We start from the raw sequence: 14,509 nt of genomic DNA on the forward strand, positions 1-14,509 counted from the left end.
TTTTGCAGTGAAACGTGTTTTTATTTTGCTGTGGAAGCAATCTAAAAGCTTCTTTGCGTAATATGCAACGAAGTCGGTGTCAACAGCAGTTCGAGACAATGACTTTTTCGTAGACCAAACATCCGCTGAACAAGGAAAAATTCGTCCAGTATTTTAAAAGAAAATTAGCAGATGAAATGAAAATAAAAACAGGAATTCACTCGTGTCGCAACACCTGAGCTCCGTTTCAGTAAAACTTTTCTGTCAGAGTAAATTTCCCTGTCTCGTAAAATTAGTTTAAATTTAAATAATATTTTCATCACATTTTTTGACTTTAATATATGCAGCACTCCTTTTTCAAACCGCTCGATGCAGGGTGAGCAAATTGATAAAATTGATTTTAAGCAAGAAGTTCCGTCCAGAACGAAACGAGCCTACTTTCTCGTACACCAACATCGACTTTCTAATATCTAATTAATACTAATTAAATTAGCTGACACTGCGAATTACGTCAAAAATAGATCTTTAACATTTTGATCTGTTTACTAGAAACAAAATATGCCTCTCTCACCTGAAGAAATACCTGTAGATGCGTAAAAAATAAATAAATGAACAAATAATACATGAACACATTTTAAACAAGGAAGCTAATATATTTTTTCCATTAAAAAAAGGGGAAAAAATTAATAATAATAGGCGCTTCAAAATAAATACATTATATATATGTTAAAAAAATACTTTTTTCCCCGTTGCCAAAAAATAATTTCAAAAATGAATAAATATTCTTAAAAGAAAAATTAATGAAAACAATATAAACATTAAAAAATAATTTTCATAGCAAGAAAAAAAGAAAAAGAAAAAAAAAACGTGATAAGATACTAGAAAGTAGATATCTAGGGAAAGTAGGCTCGTTTAGTTCTAGACGGAACTTCTTGTTGAATCTAAAGAGATCACTTTCAAGTAGAAAGAATAACATACAACCCGTAACCTCGTTTTACGGGGAGGGGGGTAACGTTCTACGGAAATGCCGCGAAAATCGAAATCGCATAAATTGAGACCTAATACTAGTGTTAAATTAGGGGTTTGGTTCCGTAGATAACAAAATGCTTCCTTCTAGGGACGACTAATTGTATAATGAGTTTAATGTGTACTTATATCGACTTTTATGCGCAACATGCATAAAGAAAACATAAATTAATTTCGTGTTACAAAGAGGAGATGTCTATGATAGTATTTCGGCAGTCATTAAGAATTTTTCTCTGTAATTCTTTGCAGAACATTAACGCATCCATGATCACTTCCGTCATTTCCATGATAGAATCTTCCTTCACTAACAAATCAGAAAGATCATTTCTATTGTCTAGGAATGGCTCAAAATTTTCAATGTGAACGTTTTTGGTTATGCGTCACCGACGTCGGTATCCTCGTTGGTTTTGGCCTCTTTGTCACTTCTAAAAGCTTTTCTTACAGCGAGTTCTGAACTGTGTGAGTTTAATAACTTTATTTCTGGAAAGAGCTCTAGAACCAATCGCATAAAATGTGTCCAGTGGTCCAAGCTTGATTATTAGCACGCCAAAATGCAATTGATTACGCGTAATCTGCAATCTTTAGGAGTTTAGATTTTGAAAGAGAGGAAAATTTTATTTGTTTGCATTGCCGCATCCGAGTAAAACCGAAACTCATCCGCGTAAAATAAAGTAAAGGTGTCAAATCTTAAACCGCATAAAATAAACCCGCGTAAAACGAGGGTGTACTGTATGCCTCACTCATTTAAAGAATTGAAGCGAAAAATAAATAAATAAATAAACAAACGAACAAATAAAATAGCAGTACCTTTTAAACAAAGAAGCAGTTAATATACTTTTTTCCATTAAAAAAATATCTTTATCCGCTTTCAAAAAGAAAAAATAATAATTAGAATTAATAAGCTCATTATAAACTAAATACATCATATCAAAAAAAAAAACGTTTGTTTTTCCCCTGTTGCCGAAAAAAACAATTTTTTTAATGAATTAATGTACTTTCCAAAAGAAATAAAAACACTAAAATGTCAACTTAAAGAAATAATTTTCGCTGTCTAAAAAAAAAAAAAAAAAAAAAAAAAAAAAAATCGTCTCGTCTGAGCATATTTTAATGTAGAAACATAAAGGACTTCGAGTTTATTCGACGAAAACTGAATACATAAATTAAAACTTCAGAGTGAAAATAAAAACAAGTCATATTAACAATAATTATTTTACAGTTAAAACCATGGCTGCGGAGTCGGAGTCAATCTCATTTTGGGATAAAAGAGTCAGATTCGGAAGCCGAAGGTATTTAATTCAAAGACTCGGAGTTGGAATCGGTCATTTCCCTTAGAGTATGCAGCTATGCCAATGTTTGTGGAGTCGGAGTCGCAGTCGAATATCCAAGAATCGGAATCAGTCATTTTTCCTCCGTGTATAAATTTTTGCCAAAGCTAAGAAGTCAGAGTCGAAGTCGGGGAGTCGGAGTCCGACTAATTTTCGGGCACAGGAGTCGTAGTCGGAGTCAGGTGCCCCAAAATTCTCGGAGTCGGGAGTTTGTCGTCAAGAGCTATTTCCAACAAAATTTGTTTGAAGTAAATCCGCCTTCAAGTGTGGAATCTACATTGACTTTCAGTTTCCCAGTAGGCGCTAATGTTAAGGGACTTGAACCATTCAAAATTGAACAGAAAATTGTTCAAATCGAAAAGATATTTTATATACATGTTTTTCATAAAAAAAACTTTTTCCTACAAGTGTGTTTGAAGCAAATTCGCCTCTAAGTTCGGAATTGCCTTGAATTTCCCCGTAGGCGCTAATGTTAAGTTTTTTTGAACTGTTCAAAACTGAACGAAAAGTAGTTCATATCAAAAAGTGAAATACAGGAATGAGGTGTCCTCGCCGAGGTCTTTCGAATAAAAAAAATGTGTTCGAATCGAACTATTTACTCAAAAGTTATTAGAGGGGGGGGGGGGGGGGGCAGACAGATAGACCGACCGACAGACATTTTCTCATCTCAATATCCTACTTTCCAATTTTTAATTTTTCGAAATTTATTTAATAATTTTTTTTTATTTTTGACTTATTTTTTATTTTTGTTTTTCGTGATATTTTCAAGTTGCATTAAGCCTTCTTTCATGCTTTTTTTTCTTCTTTCTCTGACTTTTACCGGGAAAGTATGCTAAAAACTACTTTTACTTAGAAAACATTAGGCGACAAAACTGTTTGCTGATGGTGCAATTAATTAATGAAAATTATAAAACTTAAGTTAGCTAATGCAGAGTTAGTTATTTCAGGGCAGTTAGCTACTGCGGAAAGCTTGCCAAATAATTAAACCAGCTGGTTTCCCTAATGGTAGTTATTTTGTTATATTAGTAGGCAGAGTTATACATGTAATCGAACCAAAAATGGTTGTCAGTTCTTTTAAAATGTAAGGTATGTAAATGAAAAATAAGGAGGGGAAAGCTCGAAGTTGGAGACGGCATGTTTTCTAACTACTCAGACTCCTTTACCCCCAAATCAATTTGATTCTGACTCTTCGACTCCATCAACGCAGCCTCTGAGGAGTTTTATATCAACGACTCTCAAGACGTGTAAATTTTTAGTGCTGCCATCTTTTGATTAATTCGTAAAACACGAAATGCGAGAACGGTGTTTTTAAAAAGGCTATGAGGGTTGTTTCCGAATTTTTAAAAGTATTTTTTTTTTCTGAAAGAGCATGTTTAAAAACAGGAATTAACCATTTTTTAAATAATTTGACAAAGTTTAATATTATTTTAAAATTATTTTAATCGGTGCGCGAATTCAATATCATTTTTTACGCTTCTGCACATGACATCACAAGTGAGGAAATGCCAATCACTGATGCCATTTAATTCTCATCTTAATTCAGACTTACTATGCAGGGCTGCGGAGTCGGAAGGAAAATGGCCGACTCCGACTCCTGGATTTTGAAACGCCCGACTCCGACTCCAACTCCGACTCCAACTCCGACTCCGACTCCGGATTTTTTTTTAAATTGTATTTTTTCAACTCCCTCTCTCCCTTCAGGGGAAGGGGGAAATCCTCTAAACAGAGATTGAAGTATTAATTCCTTTTTATGAAAATTTCGCATTTTGTTTTTTATTGTAAACCCAAGACGCATACAACGTCAGAAATTCAATTTAAAAATCAAATTTTCCAATAGTTACGAGTTAAAAAGTGAGATGACTTAAAAATCCCTTTTAAAAAATTTGAAAAGGATTATCTGTAATTTGCTCCCCTTTAATGTTTAACAAATAGACATTGATCAAATCGTGTGCTTTTAATTTTTGAAGGGAAAACAAAAACCTTTTTTTTCTAAATTCAAGTTCTTGAGAGGGGGTGGTTTGCCCCGGGTGACACCCATCTGGTAGATGGTAACCAAAGTTAATTTCAGAGTTTATAAAAAAATATAAATACTTTAATTCTGAAAATTTTCGCGAATATATTTTAAATTATATTTCATCAATAAAATTGCAACGAAAATAGGGCGCATATACATCAGGAGCTAATTTTACGCAAAATGCGGCGGTATACAAATTTGTACGAATAGCTTTTACTATACCTATGTTTCTCATTCGCAAAATTTTTAATTTAAATTTTATTTGCTGCTTTAGAGTTAACCTTAATATGAAGATTTTAAGATTAACTGCAATTATTGAGTGTTGTAATCAAGAAATCATTTACACTTATTTTGTTCCATACTTTTTAGTGAGAATCAAGCTTATAAATAGTCTTAATAAAGAAAAAAACATTAGATTATTTCGTCGGATCTTTTGGATTCGTGCTTTCGCGCCAGAACTTTTTTGAATTTGCCGTTCACCCTTAAACGTTTCAACATTAGCTACAGGCCTCAACTTACTAATTTGTTACGTTTCTTTTACTATTTTACAACTGAGATCGAACAAACACTATATTTCTATTTTTATTTGTAAGTGATTACTTGAAAATGTTAGGCAACAAAACCGTTTGCTGACAGTTGCTATTAGTTAAGTTAAAAAGCAAGCAAACTAGGGGACGGCTACAGAAAGTTCTGTAAGCACTCAAGCTAGCTGATTGCCATAATGGCAGTTATTTTCTCATTAGTATCTTTTCATGCATGTAATCGAACCAATTGGAAGTCAGTTTTTAAAAAATGCAAGGAGAGTCAGCGAAAGGGAAAGAAAAAAAGAAGCCCGGAGTCGGAGTCGGAGTCGGCATGTTTTCTAACAACTCCGACTCCGACTCCTTAACCTCAAAATCAGTCCGACTCCGACTCTTCGACTCCGACTCCGACTCCGACTCCACAGCCCTGTTACTATGTACTGTAACGATGTGGTTAAAGCAAACGCAGAGCGAAATATTTAATTCGCTTCTGAATTACCACAAGCTGGAAACATGGTAGACAGCAAGCGTAAGTATTCAGCACGCCAGTGGAGTAAGCGCCAAAGATCATTACTTGTGACGTCATAAAGACCACGTCTTGCTTTAAAAATTAGACGTTTGAAAAAATTAATTAAAAATTAAACGTCTTGAAAATAAAAGTGTTTCCTCGCTCCATGCTTTTTTTTTTTTTCATTCTATCAACTTCAGTAACTAAAAGTTGTACTTGTGACTGATGGAAACAACTCCATTGAATTCTAAAGAATTATCATATTACTGATGCGATTTTGTGGAGTCGAAGGCCTTAAAACTCAAGGAGGCGGAGTTAATTATTTTCCCAGCGACTTTGCAGTCCTGGTAAAAACATTTGCGCTTTGAATTCCTTTCATTTTGATTTTTAGTTATATTTATCTCTGACTTGCGTCAGTGTTAACTCCACGAAATATGGTACTTTGGTTTTTATTAATAACTTTCCCCATATTTCTTTGAAAGCAAAAAATGAGAATATATTCAGAATCAGCACAATTTTTGGGTGTTAAAATAGAATTTTTCTCTTTGTAGTTAGTGTTAGCAATTTTTTAATTGTTCAAAAAATACCCAAAAATTATTAAATAAAAAAAAATCCTACATGTTCTTCATCAAGAGTTTTTTTTTTTTTTTTCAAAACACTTTGAACGAAGCAAATCCGCTTATAAGTTTGGAATCTACATGTATTATTGATCTTAAGTTTCCCGGTAGGCACTAATGTTGAGGTTTTTTGAACTATTCAAAACTGAACGAAAAATATTTCACATCAAAAAGATCTTTTCCATACATGTCTTCATGAAGAAATTTTTTCAACAAAGTTTGTTTGAAGCTAATCTGCCTTTAAATTCGATATTTATATTAAGTAATGTACTCGCTATCGCTATAACTGGAGCCGCTATATAGATAGGCCGACGCATCAGCTAAAGCTTAGCTATTTTGGATCGGATTTTTCAACTCGACGTTGAATCCCGGTTATCACAAATTTGCCATTTCAACTGCGCTTGCGCGCTGACTTTACTGATTTCAAAAGTCTTGCTAAAATTAATTACAAACATTTTTAATTTGTTAATAAATATGAGATGGCAACAGATAAAAATTAAAAATCACAAAACTTTCTCTGATTTAGTTTTTAGGCCTCGGTAAAGATTGATTTTTACGTCTTAAATATTTATTAATGGATTCGTACTTTGGTTCTTCCATCAAACAAAGGCTTTTTCATGGTCAAATTTGCCTGCATAATAAATACTAAGCTGTTTACGCCTAACGTAAAATATCCCCAAAAGATGGATATATGTACTCATATTCCAATCATCTTTGAAGTACACAACGTGTTTGACGTTTATCTTAAATAAATATTTCCAAACCAATAAATATTGAAGTGTCATTTTTCTCTTTACATTATAAAGATTATCAGTTATTCATATCCGTAGTTAAATATGATATATCACGAAATTGCTGTGAAAATATTATAATCGTATTCATTAATGTGTTGGTATTCTATCTCAGCCTAAATATAAACAGGCAACACGAAATCATAAAACAGAAATCTCAAAAAGCTAAGTCCACGCGCAAGCGCAGTTGAAATGGCAAATTTGTGATAACCGGGTTTTAACGTAGAGTGATTTTTCATTGTTGCACCGCTAGGGTTACCACAGCAAAGTTTCGGATTTCGCCAAATTTGCCGAAAATAATATTTTATTTAATAAACAATTCACGTGTGCCGCTAATAATTGCTAAGAGTGAACAATCACCAAACGCGATAACTCGCCAGAAAAGACAACCACTCAAACACGCGCTCCGATCCAAAATGGCTGATCTTAAGCTGATGCATCGGCTCGTATATATAGGGGCTTAGCTATAACCATCAGAAGATTAGACTGATTACAGCTTCTTGCATCACGAGACTTGTTGGGATCTTAGCGCTCTCTCTCACTGAAAAAAGTTTGAAGCAAGCAAATCTGCCTTTAAGTTCGAAATTTATATTACATAATTTTCGCGCTGCTTCCATCGACCCCGTTGTCTAGTGGTCCGAGAAGTCAGACTGCGGGTGGGAAGGCCCCGGGTTCGAATCCCGGCGCGGTCATTTTTCTCTCCTTTGTGTGAATATGTTGTTATGCTGTGAATGGTTGCCTAGTGCCTACCCTATAAAACGGTACCTTGTAGGAAGTGCGTGATGTGGAAGTCTGTAATGTGGAAATCTGACTTCACTCTAAATTACGGTACAGTTGGAAAAGGGGAGCAACCCCCACCCCCCCAAAAAAAAAACTGCAGGCTTAGCTTGAGCACAAGACAACAACATCTCACTGCTTACAACTTCTTGCATCACGAGACTTGTTGCGATTTTATTGCTATCTCTCACTGAAAATGGTTGCATTTATGTACAGAGTGGTCCAAAAGAGAGTCACTTATACCTAAAACCCTTTTTGCCTTAAGCGTTAACATTTCAGAGATGATTGTTTGAAGGTAGGGGAGACTGTTGTACCTTAGATCACTTCTAAAACCTTTTGGTTTTCAAAAAAAATGCGTGATTTTTATGGTTTTTAGTTATTAAAACTTAACTTCAAGTCTTTTTCATAAGCAAAAAAATATTTCGGATTATAAAAAAAATATTTTTCTATTTTTGTATATTTTTCACAAATTTTATGTAATTTGGTCCATGGTACATGATGCTCGTGTACCTTGAGTCTGACCTCTTGTACTTGCTTAATTACATAACTTACGTTGAATCCACTTTTCATCTTAAATGCATAGTAATGGTTGACCTACTAACTTTGAATACTTTTTTGGCCTCTCTAAAAGTCTTTTTTTTTTTTTTTTGTCATGATCATTACTTCTTACTGCTTCAATAGCATTTTGCAATGCCTCAACATCTACTGGATCCCTCTTGATTCCAGTTTTACTTCGAGGCATGATGAAATCCTACCTAAAAAAATTAAAAAAAAAAAAAAAAAAAAACAATCACTACAGCCTATTGTACCTATTGTACCTTGATCCAGTGGTTCAAGGTACAAGATAGAGCTTGGTTTCAAGGTACACGAGGGTGCATGTTTATACAAAAGTGGCTACCCTAACCTAACAGCTACATAAAAGGTAAAGATTAAATGTTGAATACACTTACCGAGAGATAGGCAATAGATATAATGGCCAATCAATTGGGTAACACTAGTCTTTAGAAGTCCAATTTCATTTAAGTAACACTGGAATTATTTACTTTTGTTTGCACAAATCACAAAACAATCACTGTCCACATAAAAGCTGGAGTTTCAACCTACAACTCACTCTGGAAGGTGAAGAGACTGTCATGGCTGACATAGTACCGTGATTCCTCACTTGGTAAAAGGCGCTAGTTGATTAGAGTGCCTGGCGCAAGGTACACCCTGGTCAAGAGGTCAAGGTACAACAGTCTCCCCTATGTGCTGTATTCCTATTCCTATTCAGAGTCACAACTGACTACAACTGTATTTATGTCGAGGACTGCATACTAAGTGCCTTGCCTCCATTATTTTATATACCGATAGATGGCAGCACCATCACCGGATCGAACAGTTAATGAGAATTTAGAACTAGTCCAGGAGCTAATAGCTGCCTGGTGCTAGCACCCCCAGATGTATCGTTTCACTTGGAGGACATTGAGACCACGAGCATATTTAACGTCGCCCAGTCCCCTTTAATGACGACGGTGGGTCTTCGACCATCGAGGTTCGAACCCAGGACCCTCCGGCCCCGAATCCGACACTCTATCGATCGGGCTACCACGGCTCCATGTGCTGTATATGGTGATGATTTCAAGCACCGCAGTGCTTACGGTTACGGTTAGTGCGACGTTCCCATCAATTTTTCTGAATGTATACTCCCAGTAATCCATTATACACATTATGTGTATGCGATCGTATACATAATATGTCCAGAAATTCTTGAAGGTTGATATATCCCAAGGGTGATAAAGTTCCGGGTTTTCTAGGGAGAAGAAGAAAACTGGTTTCATATTTTCTTTCTGTTTCGAAGATTAACTTTAACTAACTACCACTGAAACGATTGATAACTACTCCTTATGTGCAGCTATAAAATTGCTTGGTAAAAATTGCAAGCGGTTGCTAAATCTTTTCATTGCTTTAGGAAAATTTAAAAGTGCGGTGATAAAATCTGAATTATGAATGCAAATTTTTGAATCTTGAGGCACTTGAGGGTATACGCTATATGTCTAAAAAATGTTTGAGAAGAAAACGGCGTATATGGAACACCCCTGGCTACGATTACAGTGGAATAATTTTTGAAAGGGGAGGTCAATTTTTTTTCTTGGGCAAATTGATCGGCGTATTGAAAAAAAAAAAAAAACACATTTGGCGTTGGAAAGATCAGCGCGTGGGGTAAATTGCTCATTGGCATATTCGAACACCTGGGTGAAGACTCACTCCTTTCCCCGCAGATATTTGAGGGACGGCAATTTTCATTCAGTACAATAAGCTTCGCACTACTATACAACAAAGCTTAGAAGATTAGAATTTTTTAGTATGTATTTGATGGTAGCACATCCCTAAATATTTCTTCATCCGTCTTCAGTTGCTACACAAACCTGGCATTAGTTTAGCACATTAATATTTATTTATTTTTTTTATTCATAAAAAATCAGATACATCAAAGAACTAATTTCACTCAGATGGATCAAACGAAGAAGTTTTGAATCGTTCGAAATTCAATACGAAAGGAGTCATTAAAAAACAAATAGTTAAATAATATGCATATATTTATACTATTCGTTGTTAACTTTACAGCTACTTATTTTGTCTTAAAAAATGGAATGAAGTTTGAGTTTTACGGTTTCCGTCGTTAAATCATTTTTGAACACACAATTTGTAGGAAAATTAAGGCATCAACTGCGACGGTATAACTTGAAATAAAAGAATAACTTGACGTTTCTTTCTTTCATTTTACTTCCTTTTTCATAGTAAAGGAAGTATTGTATTCACGAAAAAAATTTCCCTCAAATTTCGACCTAATTTTCCATTTTACTCATCCCCGAATGAATGTTTAGTGTTTTTTTCGACACTACCGCACGTGCATTAAGAACGCATGGGCTCCCGAAATATCTATTTTGACCATCCCCGAATGAATTACCACGAGCTTTCTTGCGACTCTATATGCATATGTATGTACATTATGTATTTATGTGCGTATGTATGTACGTATCTCGCATAACTCAAAAACGGTATGTCGTAGAAAGTTGAAATTTAATATGTGGACTCCTAGTGGGGTCTAATTGTGCACCTTTCCTTTTGGTTGCGTTCGGAGTTTGCAAAAGGGGTTTTAGAAGAAGTCGATTTACAATAGCCGATGATCGAGTAACCCGCGTGCTTCAACAATAAAACTCGCGCCTAAGCATGATAATTTGCTAATGTGTTTTGATCAAGGAGGATAGAAGAAAGGGGAGACGCTCAATGCAACAAAACCTGAAGCTAAAACCGTAACCGGTTTTAACTGGCGAGGGGAAAAGTCTACCCAAAACATTCGGCTTTGAAGGGCTTATCAGTGCTATTTTTCCTAGAATGCTCTGTTTAATAGTGCATGTTTTCTGTTGATTTAGCTAAAATGCCCGCTTGTGTTGCGTACGGGTGTACAAACAGACCGGGAAACAAGATTCCAGGGATATCTTTCGTGCCATTATAAAAGAATATTTAAATGTAAGGTTTAGGTATTGGGGAAAAAATATTGAAAAAAAAAAGCAATTCGCTTAGACAATTATATTCAAAATTATTGCACTTTAAAGGGCATTAGTGGGTTAGACATTTGCAGGGGGGGGCAAAGGGTTAGACATTTTGCAGGCAAGAAGTCATTTATGCCAGGACAGTGGAAAAAATGGCAAAAACAGAATTAGAGAAAGTTGAATTGAGTTCTGTTAACAAAGGTATAGGAATGAAATTTTTTAGCTATCAATTTTATTATTTATTATATTTTATTTATAATTTGCAAAATTCGTGTTTATTAACAAAAGTAATCCTTTTAAACCTCCACCACAATATGTTGCAATATAATGCAGTAAAAGTTTTCTATGAGCCTAATTCTTTTAAACATAAAATTTCAGATAAGTAAATTTTTTTTTAATTAGGTTTGGCACATTTCTGCCAAAGGTAGGAAAAAAAATCTAAAAGTATCCTGGCAAAACTATTTTTTGCCCATATTTGCCAAAGTGGCAACACTAGATTTGCTTCATTTATGGGGATTGGATATAACGTGTTTAATGTCATAGTAATTTTAACTGCATTCTAATAATTTTCATGTTTTTGTGCCTAAAAATATTAAATTGCATCAGTGGAACAGTAATCCATTGTTTTAGTCAAATGCTTTTCTTTTTTATTTTATGAATACAGAAAGAAAGTGGAGAGTAAAAAACAATAAAAATCAACTCACTGACTTTGGTATAAAATATTAAACTGTCCTAACTATTAAATAAGAAATTCTCATCTTTTGATTTTTAGTAGGGAAGTAGTGCAAATTTTGCAATGATACCCGAGGAAAAGTAGTTGAGAACTGGTAAAGTCTAATCCTTTTAGACAATCATCCTTTGCATTTATTTTCCTGTCTCAAATACAAATTGTAACTTCAATTTTTATTTAAAAAAAAAAACAATCTTTGGAAGCATTCGTTTAAGCAAGTTTAATATTACATTTATTTTAAGCTAGATGTCAAATAAAACCAAAACTAGCATTTAATTAAAGCATGTTTAATATCTTTTATTAATTTACTGAGGGCAAAATTTAAAAAACTACATAAGTTGTCTGTAAAAACTCCATTTTTTAATTCTCTTTTGAATACTGGCAAAAAATCTATTTTTGCTGGAAGGGGAAAACCGTGGTTTTTTCCATCCGTGGCGAAATACTTGCCAACCCTGGCAACACAACTTGAAAAACTCATTTCTTGTTCGAAATATCTCTACTAGAACCATAGAAAAAAGAGGATAGGGTACTTTTTTTTATGCTAGAAAACTAAAAATTTGTTACATCATATTATGATATATAATGATGATTCATCATATTTTAACTGTCACAATTAAAAACAAGTTTAATATTCCAGAAATACAGTGCGTAAAAATGTCTCATTGTGCAAATGGCTTAAGCAATACATAAATTTTGAACTACAAGGCGGATTTTTTTAAAAACTAAACTTATTGAAGGTAGCTCTTGACAAAGAAAATGTAATAGAAAAATTATTTAAAGTTTTGGCTATTTTAAGGGTATTTTTTAAGAAATTTAAATTTTTGTCATACAATTGTGTTTTACTTTCAATGTGTCAATATTTGTTGTACATAATAAAGACATTTTCTGTACTTGGTACATTCTGTAGTTCTTTCAAACAATGTTCAAAATTTAAGATTGAAGGCATCTACATTTTTTAGTATAATTTATTTCTTATGTGTTTATACTCTAATTCTAACTAAGCGCAGTTTTAGACATACTTTTTCATTAATTAAGTGCTTTTAAGCTTCTGAAATTGTGTGGTAATCGGGGGAAATAAATAACTACTCTTCATTCCACAAAAGCATTCACTAACAACAAAAATGAATAAAAATAAGAAAAAAAAATCTCAAAGAAATAGCTTTTTTCATTGTTGTATGTGATAAATAAAGCATTTTTTTTTTTCGCTCCTACAATAAAAATTATAAAAGTGCCGCACATTTACAATTTCAACTATCAAAATATCACCAAAATGGCAATGGCTTCGTTCAAATGTAGAAAAGTAGAAGCAATTTTCACCCGTCATGTCTTGACGGGCGACTTTCCAGCCTAAAATTATTATTATTATTATTATTATTATTATTATTATTATTATTATTATTATTATTATTATTATTATTATTATTATTATTATTACGAGTAGTTGCTTCACTACGCATATGCTTTGTAACTTCCTTAATAACTCATCATCTTTCTTTTAATTAGAACTATAAACCTTTTATTTTATGTTTTTTTTCATTAAATTAGTGAATTGAATGTCATACTTGACTTTATTGAATAGTATCCGGAAAAGGAGACACAGAGGTGGGGATGAATAGTGCGTAATTATGATAATAAGTTGGGCGCAAGTTCGAATCCGGGCGGCGACCAGAAAACAAAAAATTAATTTAAGTACATTAATTCCCAATTATACTTTTTAAAAATATTTCACAATGTAAAAGCGTAAATTTTAATTTATTATTATTATTATTAATATTGGTTTTTTTCTTTTTTTTTCTTTTTTTTTTTTCTTTTTTTCTTTTTTTTTTTTTTTTTTTGCTTTACCACTAACCATTTATTGCTTTGTAACTTCCTTAATGCCTCATTAGCATCGTTTTTACTTCCTTTTACATAGTAAAGGAAGTATTGTATTCGCAGAAAAAAAAAATCCCACAAATTTCGGCCTAATTATCCATTTTACTCATTTCCGAATGAATGTTGAGTGGTATTTTAGACCCTACCGCACATGCATGTATGAGCATGAACGTATGGACATCCGAAATATCCATTTTGACCATCCCCGAGTGAATTACCACGAGGTTTCTCGTGACGTCTGTATGTGCGTATGTATGTTCGCATAACTCAAAAACTATGTATCGTAGGAAGTTGAAACTTGATATGTAGACTTCTAGTGGGGTCTAGTTGTACACCTCCCATTTTGGTTGTATTCAGATGGTCCAAAAGAGGTCTTTAACACCTTTTTGGGGGAAAATCAATGTTATTATCAATGCAAACTCAAGTAATTTTATAATTTGGAAAACACTTGGCTTATATTGTCAAGTTTTTGATCAACAAGTTGGCAACGAATTTGACGACAAAAATTATTTTTCGAATTTGACTTCAATTTTCCGCTATTGGTAATATTTAGAGAGTTATCCATTGAATCACGTTAAAACTCTCGATATTGGGATAATTCATCTGTGTAAAACGCTTTTCTGCATCGGTTCGTGAGGAACTAGTGGTAAAAATACTTAAAGTGTTTCCTTGTTTACTCCAAGGCACTAGCATTTAATGGGTGTAAAAGGAAGTCATGTAATGCACATATCAGCTCGGTTTTTTTTTTTTTTTTCAAATGGGGCTGCGTTAAAGGCACAACCTTTTTCAATCCTAGGGTGACTCTCTGATATAGCA

Source organism: Uloborus diversus, chromosome 8 (genome assembly GCF_026930045.1).
Source record: "Uloborus diversus isolate 005 chromosome 8, Udiv.v.3.1, whole genome shotgun sequence".
NCBI classification, from domain to species: Eukaryota; Metazoa; Arthropoda; class Arachnida; order Araneae; family Uloboridae; genus Uloborus; species Uloborus diversus.